Source organism: Protopterus annectens, chromosome 2.part0 (assembly GCF_019279795.1).
Source record: "Protopterus annectens isolate FY-2018-M chromosome 2.part0, PAN1.0, whole genome shotgun sequence".
Taxonomy (NCBI): domain Eukaryota; kingdom Metazoa; phylum Chordata; order Ceratodontiformes; family Protopteridae; genus Protopterus; species Protopterus annectens.
Window position 1 is genome coordinate 503,827,614 of NC_056728.1, and position 17,928 is coordinate 503,845,541.

The window sequence follows — 17,928 nt, forward strand, 5'->3', positions numbered from 1 at the left end:
TTTTGGCAGTAGTATCATTTTTATAATTGATAATTTCTCTTCTGTTGAGAATTTTATTTTAGACCATTTCTGTATAACTTTATCTATTTGTATTAAACTATTATTGAAGTTTAACTTTTGAATTTATTTTATATTTTTAGCAATAATTATACCTAAATACTTTATTTGCTGGGATTGCAGTATATATTTTCCAATTTCATTTTGAATATTATATTTATTTGGGCCAGTTAACAATATTTGTGTTTTATTGTGGTTAAATTTTAAACCTGAGTTTTTTTGGAAATAATCTATATCATTAAATAATTCTTGAATTGTGGGATTTTCACTCCCCAGAGTAATCAAAATGTCATCTGCAAAAATTTGAATCATTGAAGAATTATTAAAACTCATTTCAAAATCTTTAATACTTTTATTTTCTCTAATCAAATTTGCCTAAGGCTCCATAACTAAAGTAAATAATAGAGGAGATAAAGGACAGTCTTTTAGTGCCTTTAATAATAGGTATGGACTGAGATTTATTAGAACCAATTTTAACATAAACCAGAGAGCCTGAATATAACTGGGTGATAAGTTTTATAAAATTATTTGAAAACCTAAGTTCCTGTAGAAGAATGAAAAGATAATCCCAATCGACTGTAAAAGCACAATTTATATCTAAACTAACTATAGTTAGGTTATTTTTAGTTATTTAGTTGACTCAATTAAGGTTATTATTCTTTTAATGTTGTCATAAGTTGTTCTATTTATTATGAAACCTGATTGGTCTTCATCCACTAGGTTGGGAAGAAAATTTTTAAGTCTCTTTGCATATATGGACATGAACATTTTATAATCCATATTTAATAATGATACAGGTCTATATGAACTACATTTTGCAAGGTCTTTACCGGTTTTAAAATGGGAGAAATAAATGTATATTTCCATGAGGGATGGATAATATTATTAATTTGCATGGTATTAAAAAAACTGAATGTAATAATGTAATAGCTTTATTCAGTAAAATTTTGTAGATTTCTGGAAAAATACCATCGTTACCAGGTGCTTTAATTTGTTTGAGTGTATTAATTTGTTCTTGGATGTCTTTTAATGTAATTTGTCTATTCAAAATAATGCTTGTTCTTCTGTTAATCTTCTTTTAGAATGTTTATTAAAAAAAGCTTGAATATGTATCTTTGGGTTTATTGGAGCAGAAGATTGATTAAGTTTAAGAAAATAGTCTCTAAATTCAATTAATATGTTACGATATCAGATAACTTTTTTTTCCCTTTGAGGTGAATATATTTCCTTAATGTGATTAAATGTGTTTAATCTTTTAACTTTGTTAGCTAAAATATTCAAAGATCTGGGATTAATTGAGAAGTTAATAAACCTATATTTTTCTAGACTAATCATAGTTTTATGATTTAAAATCTCAATATATTTCTTATGTAAAGATTTTAATTCAACTAGTTTGGATTTTTCATGTTGTTTTTTAAAAACTCAAGGTTCAAACTGTCAAGTTTAGCTTGCATCTCTTTTAAATCTTTATCCCACAAAAATCTTTTTTTTTTTTTGCACCAATCTGTTATTCTAACATATAGATATGCCTTCATTGCATCTCAGATGAAAATTTCAGGTGTATTAGTGTTGGAGTTAAGTTCTAAGAAACTATGTACTTCTTCTGGTATGAAGGTGTTAAAATCTTTTAACATAGTGATATATGCTGGTATCCATTTTATCTGGACATTAGTACATGCATAAGTATATGTATCAAAGGTTATTAAATTGTGATCTGAAAAGAGACGTGTAATAACTTTTACATTACTTAAAGAATCTGCTAAACTGTTATAAATAAAAACTCGATCTATTCTAGAGAACGTATTGTGTCTGTGTGAAAAAAATGTATAGAATAAATATTTAGCGTCTGCATAACTATTGATATCCTTCAATAAAAGGAATTTGAAAATTATTTTAGTAGTCTGTCTGAGCTCGAAATTCTTCTCTTACCATTAGAAGTAGAGTCTGAGCTATCAAAAATGCAGTTAAAATAGCCAGCTCATACGACATTGCCCTTAGAAAATTGTATGATATGATCTATATGTTGTTGTGCTGATCTCTGCCCAAGGAAAGGAATTCAGTACATGTTAATAAGAGTAAAATTAAGTTATTAAACTCTATGATAATAGAGACTGCCATACTCTTATCATCTTTGTATGAGTCTATTATTTTAGGTAGTGGCAATTTATTATTCCAAAGTATTGCAACACCTCCTTCTTTCAGTGTGCTCAGAACTAGCGAGTATTGAAAATGATTCAGATTTTAATTTGGAAACATCACCCTCAATCAAATGAGTTTCTTGCAAAAAGACTAATTGTGAATTATTTAACTGAAGATACTTGTTTAGAGAGCTTCTCTTATTGGGGTTATTCAAACCATTTATATTAAGGGAGATACAATGTAAAAGCAGCCATGTTCTATGTGTACTGGGGTGTAACAAATACTGATTAAAACGTTTAATGAACTTTAATCAATTAGATAAAGTTAAAAATGTAGGGAATACAGTAATATATAGAAAGTGAGACATAAATAAAAAATTCAAGTTAAAATTATATGAATAATATTCTACTATACTTATTTTAGCTTAACATCAAAAGAATATTAAAAAATAATTACAGAATCTTCTAACATTAAAACCTACTAAAACCCACCTGGAGTTATAAACTCCTAATTTGAGTGACATTAATCACCCAAATTAACAAACCAACCAACAGCATATTTCTACCAACTAGCAGCATATTTCTATCAGGTTCCACCTAAGTATGATTTATTCTGTAATTAAAAAAACATGGCTAGTAAATAATAATTTCTGCATTATGTAAAAGAAGAACTCAACATATATTCTTTGAAACTCTAGAGTTATAACTAATGTAAATACTGAATACCTACACTACTTTAAAAGTCACTGTAACCAACTCACTACAAAAAATGCCTCACTTGATAGACAAAGAAGTATATCATAGTTATTATCAAGCATGTAAAAAAGTAATTGTATAAAAATATGTAACTAGATTTACTTTTTGTTTCTAAAGTCAACTTTTTATAACCCATATTATAGTTAAGGGACTATATTAGATAAACGAACGCTTAAATGTTCAATCTCTAAAGGTCAACCTTTAGAGATCGAACAGTTAAGTGTTCGACTATCTTTAAAAATTAAAAAAACAAAAAAAAAGCATGTAAGCAGGGCAAGCCCCTGCACCCCCCACATCCCCGCTACTTAAATATACCAACTCCAAGATCGCGCTACAGTGTAGAGAATGGGAAATTTCCCATTTCTGCTCTGCCATGCCCTGAAGTGCGATCTTGGAGTTGGTATATTTTAGTAGGGTGGGGGTGCAGGGGGGCTTGCCCCCCCCTGCTAAAACCCTTTCAGTTTACCTTTTTTATTTCTTTCTTTTATTACATTTGAGAACAGACAGGAGTCCTCGTGGACTATGATGTTTGCAGATGACATTGTGATATGTGATGAGAGTAGGGAACAGGTTGAGGAGACCCTGGAGTGGTGGATATATGCTCTATTGAGGAGAGGAATAAAGGTCATCCAGACTAAGACAGAAACTATGTGTGTGAATGAAAGGGAGGATAGAGGAATAGTGAGGATGCAGGGAGTAGAGTTGGCGAAGGTGGATGAGTTTAAATACTTGGGATCAACAGTTCAGAGTAATGGCGAGTGTGGAAGAGAGGTAAAGAAGAGAGTACAGGCAGGGTGGAGTGGGTGGAGAAGCATGTCAGGAGTGATTTGTGACAGACAAGTGCCAGTAAGAGTGAAAGGGAAGGTCTACAAAAGGGTAGTGAGACCAGCTATGTTATATGGGTTGAAGACAGTGGCATTGACAAAAAGGCAGGAGTCAGAGCTGGATGTGGTAGAGTTAAAGATGTTAAGATTTGCACTAGGTGTGACGAGGGTAGACAGGATTAGGAATAAGTATATTAGAGGGTCAGCCCAGGTTGGACAGTTTGGAGACAAAGCCAGAGAGGCAAGATTGCATTGGTTTGGACATGTGCTGAGGAGGGATGCTGGGTATATTGGGAAAAGGATGCTAAGGATGAAGCTGCCAGGTAACAGGAAAAGAGGAAGGCCTAAGATAAGGTTTATGGATGTTGTTAGAGAGGACATGCAGGTGGTTGGTGTGACAGAGCAAGATGCAGAGGACAGGAAGAAATGAAAACAGGTGATCTGCTGTGGCGACCCCTAACTGGGTAAAGCTGAAAGAAGAAGAAGAAATATTCAATCTCTAGAGGTCGACCTTTAGAGATTCAAACATTTAAGCATTCGTCAATGTAATATAGACCCATATTTAACCATTCATTAATGAAGAATAATGCAATTTTAAAATGGATATAATATGTATAGCTCAGCTAGAAATAATTGTAAAGTGAATGCATTATTTAAACTTATAGTCTAAAGTTTGGCCAATAAATAATACTTCACAAACTATCAACTGGAGCTATACCCACATTTAAAACTATAACAAGGAAACAACAAGACTCTTAGAATATATAACATAAGTTAATAAGATACAGATGACTATTGTAGCATTATACAATAACTTTTTAACATTGTGTATGCAAAATGTAACCAGCATAACTTATTAACTTTGAACATATTACAAATGTTGCAGCCCACTAAAGATCATCAATCCCACTAGTCATTAAAGCATGACATGACATAAAAATAAATCAGGAGAACATGAAACATATATAAGTAAAAATTGCTTTAAAGTAACTTGATATTAAACATTAGATGGAATGTAACATTGCTTCAAAACATATCTCTGATAATGTGTAAGCATTTTTAAATAGTTCACTATATAGGTGTTAAAAAACTGCAAATTCCATGACTTAGTACATAGATAAAAAAATTATTATAAAGATGAACATTACTGTATTTGCTTTACTTAAAAAAATGGCTCGTCTCAACCCACCAAGTAAAATAGTAACTCAGCTTCTTCCGAATGTATATAAAGTGAATCTATCAAGCATTGAGTCCTCATAAGAGGTTTTGTGAAGATTTTCCCTTATTTTAGAAGGTGCAATCAGTGTACATCTTATTTAGTCCAAATATGAGAAGGATACAGATACTGCCATCTAAAAGTGTCCGAGCTGGAGATGACATCATGCTGCTCAGTGGGACAGTTCAACGGTGAGTGAGACCATTTCACCGAACAGTAATTAATTGAACAGCTTCAAGAATTTCAGCGGGAACCTGTAGACTGAGGAGAAAACATCTGAAGGCTTCTACTGTCTCTAGAGCCTCTTGAGACACTCCAGAGACACTCTGAAGCCTTTTTCTTGAAACTAAAGTATTGAGGGGAAAAAACAACAACTTTGGGAACTACTGTGCCTCTAGAACTATTACATACCCAAACCCACCAACAAACAGGGCTAAACCAATGCATTGCAGCATCATATAGTAACATCCAAAAAAAAAAAAAAACACTAGCCCCAAACCAGTGACATCATAAAATAATAAAAGAATATGCTTCTTAGCACTACAGACAAGCAGTCACACTCAATCTCATTAACTAAGGTGGGGAATCAAGCAAGGACACGGCAACAAAAAAAAAAAAAACACGCTTCTCAGCACTAAATATGAGCACTCGCACACAATTTCCTTAACTAAGGCAGGGAATCAAGCAAAGATACAGCAGTGAATGAACAAAGAAATCCTTAGTGTAACATCACACTATTCCACAGCCATTCAGAGAAACATAAGTAAAACTATAAACAAAGAAGCATAAAGACTATGGGGAAGAGAATTCAAGACCATTAGTATATGCACTAGTATAACGAAACAAAGGGAACATTTAGTATACAGTTAAATCATTATATGGCAACTTAGTATCAGTGAGGAAAAACAAAATTAAACTAGTGCATTCATTGCAATCAAAAGCATATGTAAAGTAGAAACAATAATCCGATTTTTTCTTTTTTAATAAAATAATATATTATAAAGTAAGTTTATAAAAGATATATACTATATGAATTTTTAGATATAACTAAGGCTGAAAGAACTAAATAGTGTTAATAATGTTATAGAATAATACATTTTCATTAACCTTGACTACTGGGTCATGAGAAAAATCATTTGCATGAGAAAAAAATGAATATAAATTTCTTGCTGAAGGAAGTTATTTTTTAAGCTTCTTCTTATACTCTACTGTTTTCCAAGTGCCATTTTCAGCTAATCTTTTAAGACTTGAACTAGCCCAGTCAATTTTGTCTATTTTATCCAGAATCTTGTTAGATTTTATATATTTGATAGTTGCATCCAGTTCCTCAAACGTCTTCAGGACATCTTGAAGGAAGATTTTCAACCTTGCAGGGAAAAGCAGGTTAGACTTTGTGCTTCTTTAAGTTCTTTAAGTAAAGGTAAAGGTAAAAATTGCTTCCTTTTAGTTATAACAGAAGTAGAATAGTCATTATCAAAATTAATATTATCTCTGTATTTAATTGGTGACTTAGACCAAGCAGTTTTCAGGACTATTTCTTTATCATGAGTTGATAGAAATTTAACTATGACTGATTTTGTGGAATTAATTTTGGTATTTTTGGATGTAGATAATGATCTGTGGGTTCTTTCTATACCAAAAAAGTGCCTCAGCTGTAGAATTTCAGGAATCCATGAAGTTAAAAATTCCTCCATATTATTTTCTAGATTGTCTGGTAGCCCAAGGATTCTGATGTTATTTCTTTGAGATCTATTTTCCAGATCATCTATTTTTGTTTGGAGCAGGGTATTTTTTCATATGTAAACAATCATAGAAGATATGGGGCAAATCAGCGTTCTGTACTTTCATACATCCCCAACAAAGCATATTTTCTTTATACATTTTATTTATATTATGTGGAGTAATAAAATAGATATTCAAAAATCTCTAGGTAAATATTCTCCATTTAAGTGATGAAGTAGTTTTAGCTGCTGAGTGAAGCAAATTCAATTTATGACCCTCTGAAGAATTGCATTTATTAATGTCAGAAAAATATTTCCAATAATTATCAGGGAATATATCTAAATCTGTTTTAATAGATTTATATATATTTGACAGGCTATTTTTAATTAAGCTATTTTGTTGCATAAAAGCGATCAAGTACTATATAAGTTTGGGAATTAAATTTTTAACTGAAGAAGGTATTAATTCAAATTTATTTTTGAAATAATTTCTAGCTTCTTGTAGTACAAGCCATAAAGACGAATCCAGATCATTTTCTTCCAACAAGGTATTAATTCATTGCAATTCATTAACATTTGATGCCAATAAATCAACTGTTTCTGTTCAAGTATTGACATTTTATGAAAATTAGTAGAGAAGATAACCCCTTGTGTATATGCAATGGGGAAAATAAGGAATAACTAAATTTCATATGATTGAAACCTAAGAATAAAGTTTTTAAAATATTTTAAAATAATGTTAATATAGTTTGAAATAAAATTTTGTGTGGGACTAAGAGAAAAATATTCCTTCAAAATCCGTGTGAAAGTGTTATTCACTAGATTTAGCTTAAAGATATTATTGTTATTATTTAAATTTTGTGACAAAGAAAGAATAAAATCTTTCCATTTTGCTGAGTAATTACTATCTATAAGGTATAGAATAGTTTTATTAACTGAGGAAATTGAATACAGTTCCAAATTTGGCAATGCAATATCACAATTCTTCCAGCTGTATACATGATATGTTAAAGAGATCCTGGGTTTAATTGGGAACTAAAGAAATTTTTAATCATAGTGTTAATTTTTTTAATTATTGTATAAGGTGGAGGAATAGAAATAGATTGTACTATGTATAAGATTTTTGGCAGTAGTATCATTTTTATAATTGATAATTTCTCTTCTGTTGAGAATTTTATTTTAGACCATTTCTGTATAACTTTATCTATTTGTATTAAACTATTATTGAAGTTTAACTTTTGAATTTATTTTATATTTTTAGCAATAATTATACCTAAATACTTTATTTGCTGGGATTGCAGTATATATTTTCCAATTTCATTTTGAATATTATATTTATTTGGGCCAGTTAACAATATTTGTGTTTTATTGTGGTTAAATTTTAAACCTGAGTTTTTTTGGAAATAATCTATATCATTAAATAATTCTTGAATTGTTGGCTTTTACTCCCCAGAGTAATCAAAATGTCATCTGCAAAAATTTGAATCATTGAAGAATTATTAAAACTCATTTCAAAATCTTTAATACTTTTATTTTCTCTAATCAAATTTGCCTAAGGCTCCATAACTAAAGTAAATAATAGAGGAGATAAAGGACAGTCTTTTTAGTGCCTTTAATAATAGGTATGGACTGAGATTTATTAGAACCAATTTTAACATAAACCAGAGAGCCTGAATATAACTGGGTGATAAGTTTTATAAAATTATTTGAAAACCTAAGTTCCTGTAGAAGAATGAAAAGATAATCCCAATCGACTGTAAAAAGCACAATTTATATCTAAACTAACTATAGTTAGGTTATTTTTTAGTTATTTAGTTGACTCAATTAAGGTTATTATTCTTTTAATGTTGTCATAAGTTGTTCTATTTATTATGAAACCTGATTGGTCTTCATCCACTAGGTTGGGAAGAAAATTTTTAAGTCTCTTTGCATATATGGACATGAACATTTTATAATCCATATTTAATAATGATACAGGTCTATATGAACTACATTTTGCAAGGTCTTTACCGGGTTTTAAAATGGGAGAAATAAATGTATATTTCCATGAGGGATGGATAATATTATTAATTTGCATGGTATTAAAAAAACTGAATGTAATAATGTAATAGCTTTATTCAGTAAAATTTTGTAGATTTCTGGAAAAATACCATCGTTACCAGGTGCTTTAATTTGTTTGAGTGTATTAATTTGTTCTTGGATGTCTTTTAATGTAATTTGTCTATTCAAAAATAATGCTTGTTCTTCTGTTAATCTTCTTTTAGAATGTTTATTAAAAAAAGCTTGAATATGTATCTTTGGGTTTATTGGAGCAGAAGATTGATTAAGTTTAAGAAAATAGTCTCTAAATTCAATTAATATGTTACGATATCAGATAACTTTTTTTCCCTTTGAGGTGAATATATTTCCTTAATGTGATTAAATGTGTTTAATCTTTTAACTTTGTTAGCTAAAATATTCAAAGATCTGGGATTAATTGAGAAGTTAATAAACCTATATTTTTCTAGACTAATCATAGTTTTATGATTTAAAATCTCAATATATTTCTTATGTAAAGATTTTAATTCAACTAGTTTGGATTTTTCATGTTGTTTTTTAAAAACTCAAGGTTCAAACTGTCAAGTTTAGCTTGCATCTCTTTTAAATCTTTATCCCACAAAAATCTTTTTTTTTTTTGCACCAATCTGTTATTCTAACATATAGATATGCCTTCATTGCATCTCAGATGAAAATTTCAGGTGTATTAGTGTTGGAGTTAAGTTCTAAGAAACTATGTACTTCTTCTGGTATGAAGGTGTTAAAATCTTTTAACATAGTGATATATGCTGGTATCCATTTTATCTGGACATTAGTACATGCATAAGTATATGTATCAAAGGTTATTAAATTGTGATCTGAAAAGAGACGTGTAATAACTTTTACATTACTTAAAGAATCTGCTAAACTGTTATAAATAAAAACTCGATCTATTCTAGAGAACGTATTGTGTCTGTGTGAAAAAAATGTATAGAATAAATATTTAGCGTCTGCATAACTATTGATATCCTTCAATAAAAAGGAATTTGAAAATTATTTTAGTAGTCTGTCTGAGCTCGAAATTCTTCTCTTACCATTAGAAGTAGAGTCTGAGCTATCAAAAATGCAGTTAAAATAGCCAGCTCATACGACATTGCCCTTAGAAAATTGTATGATATGATCTATATGTTGTTGTGCTGATCTCTGCCCAAGGAAAGGAATTCAGTACATGTTAATAAGAGTAAAAATTAAGTTATTAAACTCTATGATAATAGAGACTGCCATACTCTTATCATCTTTGTATGAGTCTATTATTTTAGGTAGTGGCAATTTATTATTCCAAAGTATTGCAACACCTCTTTTTTTTTCAGTGTGCTCAGAACTAGCGAGTATTGAAAATGATTCAGATTTTAATTTGGAAACATCACCCTCAATCAAATGAGTTTCTTGCAAAAAGACTAATTGTGAATTATTTAACTGAAGATACTTGTTTAGAGAGCTTCTCTTATTGGGGTTATTCAAACCATTTATATTAAGGGAGATACAATGTAAAGCAGCCATGTTCTATGTGTACTGGGGTGTAACAAATACTGATTAAAACGTTTAATGAACTTTAATCAATTAGATAAAGTTAAAAATGTAGGGAATACAGTAATATATAGAAAGTGAGACATAAATAAAAAAAATTCAAGTTAAAATTATATGAATAATATTCTACTATACTTATTTTAGCGAACATCAAAAAGAATATTAAAAAATAATTACAGAATCTTCTAACATTAAAACCTACTAAAACCCACCTGGAGTTATAAACTCCTAATTTGAGTGACATTAATCACCCAAATTAACAAACCAACCAACAGCATATTTCTACCAACTAGCAGCATATTTCTATCAGGTTCCACCTAAGTATGATTTATTCTGTAATTAAAAAAAAACATGGCTAGTAAATAATAATTTCTGCATTATGTAAAAGAAGAACTCAACATATATTCTTTGAAACTCTAGAGTTATAACTAATGTAAATACTGAATACCTACACTACTTTAAAAGTCACTGTAACCAACTCACTACAAAAAATGCCTCACTTGATAGACAAAGAAGTATATCATAGTTATTATCAAGCATGTAAAAAAGTAATTGTATAAAAATATGTAACTAGATTTACTTTTTGTTTCTAAAGTCAACTTTTTATAACCCATATTATAGTTAAGGGACTATATTAGATAAACGAACGCTTAAATGTTCGAATCTCTAAAGGTCAACCTTTAGAGATCGAACAGTTAAGTGTTCGACTATCTTTAAAAATTAAAAAAACAAAAAACGAAAGCATGTAAGCAGGGGGGCAAGCCCCCCTGCACCCCCCACATCCCCCGCTACTTAAATATACCAACTCCAAGATCGCGCTACAGTGTAGAGAATGGGAAATTTCCCATTTCTGCTCTGCCATGCCCTGAAGTGCGATCTTGGAGTTGGTATATTTTAGTAGGGGGTGTGGGGGGTGCAGGGGGGCTTGCCCCCCCCTGCTAAAACCCTTTCAGTTTACCTTTTTTATTTCTTTCTTTTATTACATTTGAGAACAGACAGGAGTCCTCGTGGACTATGATGTTTGCAGATGACATTGTGATATGTGATGAGAGTAGGGAACAGGTTGAGGAGACCCTGGAGTGGTGGATATATGCTCTATTGAGGAGAGGAATAAAGGTCATCCAGACTAAGACAGAAACTATGTGTGTGAATGAAAGGGAGGATAGAGGAATAGTGAGGATGCAGGGAGTAGAGTTGGCGAAGGTGGATGAGTTTAAATACTTGGGATCAACAGTTCAGAGTAATGGCGAGTGTGGAAGAGAGGTAAAGAAGAGAGTACAGGCAGGGTGGAGTGGGTGGAGAAGCATGTCAGGAGTGATTTGTGACAGACAAGTGCCAGTAAGAGTGAAAGGGAAGGTCTACAAAAGGGTAGTGAGACCAGCTATGTTATATGGGTTGAAGACAGTGGCATTGACAAAAGGCAGGAGTCAGAGCTGGATGTGGTAGAGTTAAAGATGTTAAGATTTGCACTAGGTGTGACGAGGGTAGACAGGATTAGGAATAAGTATATTAGAGGGTCAGCCCAGGTTGGACAGTTTGGAGACAAAGCCAGAGAGGCAAGATTGCATTGGTTTGGACATGTGCTGAGGAGGGATGCTGGGTATATTGGGAAAAGGATGCTAAGGATGAAGCTGCCAGGTAACAGGAAAAGAGGAAGGCCTAAGATAAGGTTTATGGATGTTGTTAGAGAGGACATGCAGGTGGTTGGTGTGACAGAGCAAGATGCAGAGGACAGGAAGAAATGAAAACAGGTGATCTGCTGTGGCGACCCCTAACTGGGTAAAGCTGAAAGAAGAAGAAGAAATATTCAATCTCTAGAGGTCGACCTTTAGAGATTCAAACATTTAAGCATTCGTCAATGTAATATAGACCCATATTTAACCATTCATTAATGAAGAATAATGCAATTTTAAAATGGATATAATATGTATAGCTCAGCTAGAAATAATTGTAAAGTGAATGCATTATTTAAACTTATAGTCTAAAGTTTGGCCAATAAATAATACTTCACAAACTATCAACTGGAGCTATACCCACATTTAAAACTATAACAAGGAAACAACAAGACTCTTAGAATATATAACATAAGTTAATAAGATACAGATGACTATTGTAGCATTATACAATAACTTTTTAACATTGTGTATGCAAAATGTAACCAGCATAACTTATTAACTTTGAACATATTACAAATGTTGCAGCCCACTAAAGATCATCAATCCCACTAGTCATTAAAGCATGACATGACATAAAAATAAATCAGGAGAACATGAAACATATATAAGTAAAAATTGCTTTAAAGTAACTTGATATTAAACATTAGATGGAATGTAACATTGCTTCAAAAACATATCTCTGATAATGTGTAAGCATTTTTAAATAGTTCACTATATAGGTGTTAAAAAACTGCAAATTCCATGACTTAGTACATAGATAAAAAAATTATTATAAAGATGAACATTACTGTATTTGCTTTACTTAAAAAAATGGCTCGTCTCAACCCACCAAGTAAAATAGTAACTCAGCTTCTTCCGGAATGTATATAAAGTGAATCTATCAAGCATTGAGTCCTCATAAGAGGTTTTGTGAAGATTTTCCCTTATTTTAGAAGGTGCAATCAGTGTACATCTTATTTAGTCCAAATATGAGAAGGATACAGATACTGCCATCTAAAAGTGTCCGAGCTGGAGATGACATCATGCTGCTCAGTGGGACAGTTCAACGGTGAGTGAGACCATTTCACCGAACAGTAATTAATTCGAACAGCTTCAAGAATTTCAGCGGGAACCTGTAGACTGAGGAGAAAACATCTGAAGGCTTCTACTGTCTCTAGAGCCTCTTGAGACACTCCAGAGACACTCTGAAGCCTTTTTCTTGAAACTAAAGTATTGAGGGGAAAAACAACAACTTTGGGAACTACTGTGCCTCTAGAACTATTACATACCCAAACCCACCAACAAACAGGGCTAAACCAATGCATTGCAGCATCATATAGTAACATCCAAAAAAAAAAAAAACACTAGCCCCAAACCAGTGACATCATAAAATAATAAAAGAATATGCTTCTTAGCACTACAGACAAGCAGTCACACTCAATCTCATTAACTAAGGTGGGGAATCAAGCAAGGACACGGCAACAAAAAAAAAAAAAACACGCTTCTCAGCACTAAATATGAGCACTCGCACACAATTTCCTTAACTAAGGCAGGGAATCAAGCAAAGATACAGCAGTGAATGAACAAAGAAATCCTTAGTGTAACATCACACTATTCCACAGCCATTCAGAGAAACATAAGTAAAACTATAAACAAAGAAGCATAAAGACTATGGGGAAGAGAATTCAAGACCATTAGTATATGCACTAGTATAACGAAACAAAGGGAACATTTAGTATACAGTTAAATCATTATATGGCAACTTAGTATCAGTGAGGAAAAACAAAATTAAACTAGTGCATTCATTGCAATCAAAAGCATATGTAAAGTAGAAACAATAATCCGATTTTTTCTTTTTTAATAAAATAATATATTATAAAGTAAGTTTATAAAAGATATATACTATATGAATTTTTAGATATAACTAAGGCTGAAAGAACTAAATAGTGTTAATAATGTTATAGAATAATACATTTTCATTAACCTTGACTACTGGGTCATGAGAAAAATCATTTGCATGAGAAAAAAAAATGAATATAAATTTCTTGCTGAAGGAAGTTATTTTTTAAGCTTCTTCTTATACTCTACTGTTTTCCAAGTGCCATTTTCAGCTAATCTTTTAAGACTTGAACTAGCCCAGTCAATTTTGTCTATTTTATCCAGAATCTTGTTAGATTTTATATATTTGATAGTTGCATCCAGTTCCTCAAACGTCTTCAGGACATCTTGAAGGAAGATTTTCAACCTTGCAGGGAAAAGCAGGTTAGACTTTGTGCTTCTTTAAGTTCTTTAAGTAAAGGTAAAGGTAAAAATTGCTTCCTTTTAGTTATAACAGAAGTAGAATAGTCATTATCAAAATTAATATTATCTCTGTATTTAATTGGTGACTTAGACCAAGCAGTTTTCAGGACTATTTCTTTATCATGAGTTGATAGAAATTTAACTATGACTGATTTTGTGGAATTAATTTTGGTATTTTTGGATGTAGATAATGATCTGTGGGTTCTTTCTATACCAAAAAAGTGCCTCAGCTGTAGAATTTCAGGAATCCATGAAGTTAAAAATTCCTCCATATTATTTTCTAGATTGTCTGGTAGCCCAAGGATTCTGATGTTATTTCTTTGAGATCTATTTTCCAGATCATCTATTTTTGTTTGGAGCAGGGTATTTTTTCATATGTAAACAATCATAGAAGATATGGGGCAAATCAGCGTTCTGTACTTTCATACATCCCCAACAAAGCATATTTTCTTTATACATTTTATTTATATTATGTGGAGTAATAAAATAGATATTCAAAAATCTCTAGGTAAATATTCTCCATTTAAGTGATGAAGTAGTTTTAGCTGCTGAGTGAAGCAAATTCAATTTATGACCCTCTGAAGAATTGCATTTATTAATGTCAGAAAAATATTTCCAATAATTATCAGGGAATATATCTAAATCTGTTTTAATAGATTTATATATATTTGACAGGCTGTTTTAATTAAGCTATTTTGTTGCATAAAAGCGATCAAGTACTATATAAGTTTGGGAATTAAATTTTTAACTGAAGAAGGTATTAATTCAAATTTATTTTTGAAATAATTTCTAGCTTCTTGTAGTACAAGCCATAAAGACGAATCCAGATCATTTTCTTCCAACAAGGTATTAATTCATTGCAATTCATTAACATTTGATGCCAATAAATCAACTGTTTCTGTTCAAGTATTGACATTTTATGAAAATTAGTAGAGAAGATAACCCCTTGTGTATATGCAATGGGGAAAATAAGGAATAACTAAATTTCATATGATTGAAACCTAAGAATAAAGTTTTTAAAATATTTTAAAATAATGTTAATATAGTTTGAAATAAAATTTTGTGTGGGACTAAGAGAAAATATTCCTTCAAAATCCGTGTGAAAGTGTTATTCACTAGATTTAGCTTAAAGATATTATTGTTATTATTTAAATTTTGTGACAAAGAAAGAATAAAATCTTTCCATTTTGCTGAGTAATTACTATCTATAAGGTATAGAATAGTTTTATTAACTGAGGAAATTGAATACAGTTCCAAATTTGGCAATGCAATATCACAATTCTTCCAGCTGTATACATGATATGTTAAAGAGATCCTGGGTTTAATTGGGAACTAAAGAAATTTTTAATCATAGTGTTAATTTTTTTAATTATTGTATAAGGTGGAGGAATAGAAATAGATTGTACTATGTATAAGATTTTTGGCAGTAGTATCATTTTTATAATTGATAATTTCTCTTCTGTTGAGAATTTTATTTTAGACCATTTCTGTATAACTTTATCTATTTGTATTAAACTATTATTGAAGTTTAACTTTTGAATTTATTTTATATTTTTAGCAATAATTATACCTAAATACTTTATTTGCTGGGATTGCAGTATATATTTTCCAATTTCATTTTGAATATTATATTTATTTGGGCCAGTTAACAATATTTGTGTTTTATTGTGGTTAAATTTTAAACCTGAGTTTTTGGAAATAATCTATATCATTAAATAATTCTTGAATTGTTGGATTTTACTCCCCAGAGTAATCAAAATGTCATCTGCAAAATTTGAATCATTGAAGAATTATTAAAACTCATTTCAAAATCTTTAATACTTTTATTTTCTCTAATCAAATTTGCCTAAGGCTCCATAACTAAAGTAAATAATAGAGGAGATAAAGGACAGTCTTTTTAGTGCCTTTAATAATAGGTATGGACTGAGATTTATTAGAACCAATTTTAACATAAACCAGAGAGCCTGAATATAACTGGGTGATAAGTTTTATAAAATTATTTGAAAACCTAAGTTCCTGTAGAAGAATGAAAAGATAATCCCAATCGACTGTAAAAAGCACAATTTATATCTAAACTAACTATAGTTAGGTTATTTTTTAGTTATTTAGTTGACTCAATTAAGGTTATTATTCTTTTAATGTTGTCATAAGTTGTTCTATTTATTATGAAACCTGATTGGTCTTCATCCACTAGGTTGGGAAGAAAATTTTTAAGTCTCTTTGCATATATGGACATGAACATTTTATAATCCATATTTAATAATGATACAGGTCTATATGAACTACATTTTGCAAGGTCTTTACCGGGTTTTAAAATGGGAGAAATAAATGTATATTTCCATGAGGGATGGATAATATTATTAATTTGCATGGTATTAAAAAAACTGAATGTAATAATGTAATAGCTTTATTCAGTAAAATTTTGTAGATTTCTGGAAAAATACCATCGTTACCAGGTGCTTTAATTTGTTTGAGTGTATTAATTTGTTCTTGGATGTCTTTTAATGTAATTTGTCTATTCAAAAATAATGCTTGTTCTTCTGTTAATCTTCTTTTAGAATGTTTATTAAAAAAAGCTTGAATATGTATCTTTGGGTTTATTGGAGCAGAAGATTGATTAAGTTTAAGAAAATAGTCTCTAAATTCAATTAATATGTTACGATATCAGATAACTTTTTTTTCCCTTTGAGGTGAATATATTTCCTTAATGTGATTAAATGTGTTTAATCTTTTAACTTTGTTAGCTAAAATATTCAAAGATCTGGGATTAATTGAGAAGTTAATAAACCTATATTTTTCTAGACTAATCATAGTTTTATGATTTAAAATCTCAATATATTTCTTATGTAAAGATTTTAATTCAACTAGTTTGGATTTTTCATGTTGTTTTTTAAAAACTCAAGGTTCAAACTGTCAAGTTTAGCTTGCATCTCTTTTAAATCTTTATCCCACAAAAATCTTTTTTTTTTTTTTTTGCACCAATCTGTTATTCTAACATATAGATATGCCTTCATTGCATCTCAGATGAAAATTTCAGGTGTATTAGTGTTGGAGTTAAGTTCTAAGAAACTATGTACTTCTTCTAGTATGAAGGTGTTAAAATCTTTTAACATAGTGATATATGCTGGTATCCATTTTATCTGGACATTAGTACATGCATAAGTATATGTATCAAAGGTTATTAAATTGTGATCTGAAAAGAGACGTGTAATAACTTTTACATTACTTAAAGAATCTGCTAAACTGTTATAAATAAAAACTCGATCTATTCTAGAGAACGTATTGTGTCTGTGTGAAAAAAATGTATAGAATAAATATTTAGCGTCTGCATAACTATTGATATCCTTCAATAAAAAGGAATTTGAAAATTATTTTAGTAGTCTGTCTGAGCTCGAAATTCTTCTCTTACCATTAGAAGTAGAGTCTGAGCTATCAAAAATGCAGTTAAAATAGCCAGCTCATACGACATTGCCCTTAGAAAATTGTATGATATGATCTATATGTTGTTGTGCTGATCTCTGCCCAAGGAAAGGAATTCAGTACATGTTAATAAGAGTAAAAATTAAGTTATTAAACTCTATGATAATAGAGACTGCCATACTCTTATCATCTTTGTATGAGTCTATTATTTTAGGTAGTGGCAATTTATTATTCCAA